Genomic DNA, 5,571 nt, shown 5'->3' on the forward strand with positions numbered 1-5,571 from the left:
CTCTCTTTCCCCGTTTCAAGTTCTGCGGGATTAGAGGAAGGGTGATAACTGAAACTGCTAGTTGAATTTGTTACCCTGGGTTTGCAATCCTAGCATTGTAGGAACCCTTATCTGTTGACAGGCTTTGTTGACCGTGTGAAATCATTTACCTTAGTAATAAGGAAAAAATATAAACACATGGCTAAGTTCACTAGAATGACCACACAGGAAGAACATGTGAATTTAAGTAATACCAAGTTTTGTACTCCTCGCCTTGATGAAATTTGTAGGACTTGAAAGAGTGGAACTGTGGCAGTACGTGTGGTCTGGGATGGTAGCAGTGAGCATTATAGAGATAATCTAGCACTGTTTGGTGTTGAAATGGTTATGAGCATTTTAGCATTAGAATACTAGAGGATTCCTGAGATTTTGAAGCTGACGCAGAGTTTATAATGTTGGAGAAGATGATAAACTTAGTCTTGGACAGTGTCAGGGAAGACTCTGGACTAGGGTAATGGCTGGGAGTCTCAAGTGAGCATCAAATAAGGAGGGGGCAATTGAGAGGGGAAAAGATGGCTTTGATTAAATCACCAGCGGCTTAATAACTTATATAGAAGGAAAAGAAAGTCATTAAGAGACAGGATGTTTACTTTTATGGAAAAGGATTATTTCATCCTGAGACATGAAAGGAACCTTTTTAACTTTTCAATTCTTCTACATTTTAAGATCGACATCAAGTATGTGAAACTCAAAGGCTAACACGGGCCAAATAAACAAGGTTTACGTTGATGTGGGCCGCAAAAAAACCAAAAGCTTCAATTTTCATAGAAGCATAGGTTTATTTCGATAGAGACATGCAGAATACAAAGGGCTGAGATAAATGAGTAATCGTTAACATAAAATAATAGAACATCTTAATAAAAATTAATATTTTTTTCTTGAACATTAACTTACCAGACATCGAATAACTGCACAAATTAATAAGTGTAATGCAAATAAACCTATTTTTCTTGTTCTCTGAAAGCGAAATATTTCTTGTTGCGCACAACAAACAAGTCAGTCCAAGACTAATGATGTGGCAATTGGCTGCTAAAATATTTGCTACTAGTATTAGTGGAGAGAAATGGTGCGCCTGCACATAAGGTGCGTAAGGGAAATAAATGCAACACGATGATAGTAATCAGTCATTAGCAAACGTTCTAGTTTATTAATAATTATGTATAACAGGATATTGTAAAAATTAAGTTAGGAAATTTTTATTAAAATGGTCCTTATATACCGTTATATTGGCTGGGCCGCAAAAATATTCATTGTGGGCTGCATGCAGCCTGCGGGCCCTGAGTTTGACAAGCTTGATCTACATTATACTACATTTTAAGATCTTTGTTATTATGTACTGTGCCCACTCAATTCAACCTGTCTACTATAGTTTATTCATCAAACATTTATCAAATACTGACTATAATTTGTTAGATAATATGCCAGGCAGATACAATTTAAAAGGCATAACTATATAATTAAACTGGAGGTCCGGTGTACAAATTCATTCACAGGTGGGGTCCCTTGGCCTGGCAGGCGATCAGGGCTGATTGGGGCTGTGGGAGGTTGGGAGGGAAGGAGGGAGGGACTGCAGGAGGTTAGCTGGCCAGGAGAAGAGACCACGGGAGGTTGGCCAGCCGGCCCCAATCGGGACCCGCTGGCCAGAGGGACTGCAGGAGGTTGGCTGTGGGAGCACACTGACCATCAGGGGGAAGCTCCTACGTTGAGCGTCTGTCCCCTGGTGGTCAGTGCGCGTCATAGCGACCTATCGACTGGTCGTTCAGTCGTTCAGTCGCTTAGGCTTTTATACATAGAGATTAGGTTTTTTTTCCTCTAGCTTTATAAAGGTAATTTGTATGCTACTCACAATTTTAGAATACTAAATGCTAAAGGGTGCATATTTCAAAGGTGTGTTAATGTAGATGCACAGAAACAATGGACAGGGATTGCTTAAGGCAAAGATAAACCTTTTACTAAAATGTTACATGTCTGGACATGACTACCCACCATGACTTCCCAGTTAGCAGTTTATGATCTGATCATCCTGTGAGATTACTTTCCATAGGACTCCTCTTTTTCATCCACATGATTATATCTTTAAACACTTTAAGTATAGATATTTTAGTTAACAATAGATGCTTTTACTTCCAGAATCTTTTTAAAACTTATACTCATGGGATTTGTAGTTGTGAATAATTTAGAGATTATCCAGTAAATTGTATTAGTCATGACTTAATTGGAAATGACAAGGGGATTTTTTTTAGAAAACTTTATGTAACCTTAAAGCTTCAGTACTGTTGCATCTAGGTATTTGCATGACTCCAAAAATCTGTTTTTCTCATCCCTGTCTCTTGATTTCTTCACAGTTAAATTCATTCACAGGCGAACATTCTACATGATAGCTCAAGGTTTGCATTCAACCAAATCAGTAGCCCCAAAGGACAGAGCACATTGTTGCTAGTCACAAGGCTGGCTGTCTTTAGCTTGGCTTAACTCTTGCTCATCTTTGATTTCAGTCATTTTTAAATCAGATCACCAGGACCAAGTTATATTCTCACCCCTGGATAGTTTTCAAAGGAAAATTAGAGTAATCTAAAAAGGGGGGATTGGATGCCAAACAACAGTGGCCTTACATGAAACCCATACTGTCTAGTCAGCTTGCTTAGTTGAGGCCATTGAGATAATTTATTAAAAATTAAGCCCTAATCGGTTTGGCTCAGTGGATAGAACGTCAGCATGCAGACTGAAGGGTCCCAGGTTCGATTCTGGTCAAGGGCATGCACGTTGGTTGTGGGCACATTCCCAGTAGGGGTTGTGCAGGAGACAGCTGATCAACGTTTCTCTCTCATCGATGTTTCTAACTCTCTCTATCCCTCTCCCTTCCTCTCTAAAAAATCAATAAAATATATATTTTTAAAAATTAGTCATTTTTTCTAAATTGATATATACTTCAGTGAATGTAAAGGTTGAAAAAAGTATCATCCTAGCTAATAAAAGAGAAACATGGTAATTAGTGTACGGCGCTACCCTTCCCATTGGCTAATCAGGGCGATATGCAAATTAACTGCCAGCCAAGATGGCGGCCGGCAGCCAGGTAGCTTAAAGCGAATATGAGGCTTGCTTGCTTCAGTGACAGAGGACTCCAATGTTCCCCGCCTGCCACTGCAGGCCTCTGAGCTGCAACTCTAAGAAACTATGTTACAAATATAGAAGCTAAACAAAACCCCTGAAACCTGCTTTAGTCTGCTGGGCTTCAGCCAGCAGGATCACAACATTGTTTCAAAGAGCTGGAGCCTCAGAGCTAAAGCTGGCCCAGAATTAAAAAAAAGAAAAAAAGGAGCAGTTGGGAGCTTCAGTCACCTGCCAGCCTGAAAACAGCCCTCAGCCCCTCACCCAGACTGGCCAGGCACCCCAGTGGGGACCTCCACCCTGAAGGGATCAGCGTGACAGGGGGCAGCGCTCAAAGCCCCTGATCGCCCTGTGGCTCTGTGTGTGACAGGGGGCGGGGCCACAACCTCCCTATCCACCCTGCTCTGTTCGTGATGGGAAGGCGCCCCAACCCCCTGATCAGCCCTGCTCTGTGCCTGATAGGGGGGAGCTCCCCAACCCCCTGATGGGCCCTGCTGTGTGCATGACAGGGAGGAGCTCCCCAACCCCCTGATTGAACCTGCTCTGTTCCAAAACTGGAACAACCCAATATGATTTTTGTGATGGTTTCAGTGGATAATTAGTCCCCCTAAAATAGATATATCTATCTTAAAGCATCATGTACAAAGAAGGTTGTCTAATTTAATGAGTACTTTTGTCTCATGGAATATGTTCTTTATTACAAAAATCTCGGTCTATTCAATTTTTTATTTCAATTTAAAATTTTTGAAGAATGTTGCAAAACTTATAATTAGTTTAATTTCTTGTATTGTGAACAAACAATTACCCCAAAAGATAGGCTTTTTATGGGCCCTTTATTTTGATATAATTTAAGTATAAGAAGTTGCAAAAACAGTTAAATAGAGTTTCCATGGACCCTTCACCTAGTTTTCCCCAATGAAGTCTTATATAATCATAGTACGTTATCAAAACCAAAAAATTGACAATAGCACAGCAGTATTTACTAAACTACAGTCTTTGTTTGAATTTCACCAGTTTGTGTATATGTGTGTATAGTCTAAGAAAATTTATCATGTGTAGGTTGATGTAATCACCACTGTCAGAATATAGAACTGCTCCACCACCACAAAGAAAATACCAACCTTTTATGTAACACCTGCTTCAAACTCTAACCCTTGGCAACCACTGATTTGTCTTCTATTATGATTCTCTTGTCCATTTCAAGAGTGTTACATAAATGGAATCATAGCACATGTAACCTTTGGATTTTTGTTTTTAAAGTGTTCATTATGTCAAATGGGAATGTACATGTTAAAAAGCAGTTGATTAGTTTGACTCAAGATTTTCACTTCTCCAGAAACATACTGAAACCAGGAATTGTAAACCATATGAGACTGAATGCTAATTGAGCAGGAAAGACATGACCCTTTTCACACTGACTTCTCTGTCAAGTGTTGCCTTGTAAGATTTGGATTAATCTACATGAAAGACTGTGGGTTAGGTGGGATTTCCATCCCCCCCCCATTTCTGTTTTAGTCCATTTGGGCTCCTATAATAAAAGATCACAGGCTTATAAATAATAGAAATTTGTTTCTCACAGTCTAGAGACCAGGGAGTTCAAGATAAAGGCACCTGTAGATACAGTGTCTACAGGAGCACTCATGTCCTGTTTTCTCTGTGTCCTCAAATGGCGGGAGAGGCAGGGGACCTCCCTGGAGTCTCTTTTATAAGGACACTTACGTTACCTCACAAAGGTCTCACCTCTAGTTGCGATTGAATTAGGGATTAAATTGCAGCATATGAATTTGAGGGATGGAGAACACAAGCATTTAGCCTGGCAACTCCTTTGGGGTCTTTTGCCTATCTTAGTTTGGGGTGTAGGTATGAAATAATAATTTAGAAAAGGAAAGAAAGCCTTGTTTCAAAAAACCCTGAAATTTCACTTTTCCCCAGGTAAGCATTGTGGTCACTGATAATAGTAATACAAGTATGAGGACCAAGGTCACTAATTACAAGTGCCATGAGAACATAAGCCAAGTTGGGCAAAGCTTTTTTCTTTTTCTTTTTTGCCAGTCACCTCAAGCAAATGGGGTCAGCAGTTAAGTCAATAAAATATGGTTTGATTATATCACCATACTAGAGGCCCGGTGCACAAAAATTTGTGCACTTGGGTGGCGGTGGGGTCCCTCAGCTTGGCCTGTGCCCTCTCACAGTCTGGGACCACCTGCTGGCCTAGGCCTGCTCCCCGGGGGATTGGGCCTAAGCTGGCAATCAGACATCCCTCTGGCAGCCCGGCCACCCTCGGGAGATGTCCCCTTGCCAGCGGGGAGAGACCTAAGCTGCAGTCGGACATCCTTAGCGCTGCTGAGGAGGCAGGAGAGGCTCCCACCACCACCGCTGTACTGGCAGCTGTTAGCCTGGCTTGTGGCTGGGCCAAGCTCCCCC

The 5,571-nt window shown here is 41.3% G+C and overlaps 1 protein-coding gene across 5 annotated transcripts in view; it reads left to right on the forward strand.

Annotated features, from left to right (window-relative positions):
• Positions 1 to 5,571, forward strand: part of EIF2A (eukaryotic translation initiation factor 2A) — a 62,494-nt gene that overhangs the window by 352 nt on the left and 56,571 nt on the right. The gene's annotated exons all lie outside the window — the stretch shown is intronic.

The sequence above is a fragment of the Myotis davidii genome, unplaced genomic scaffold (genome assembly GCF_000327345.1).
Source record: "Myotis davidii unplaced genomic scaffold, ASM32734v1 scaffold2149, whole genome shotgun sequence".
NCBI lineage: Eukaryota > Metazoa > Chordata > Mammalia > Chiroptera > Vespertilionidae > Myotis > Myotis davidii.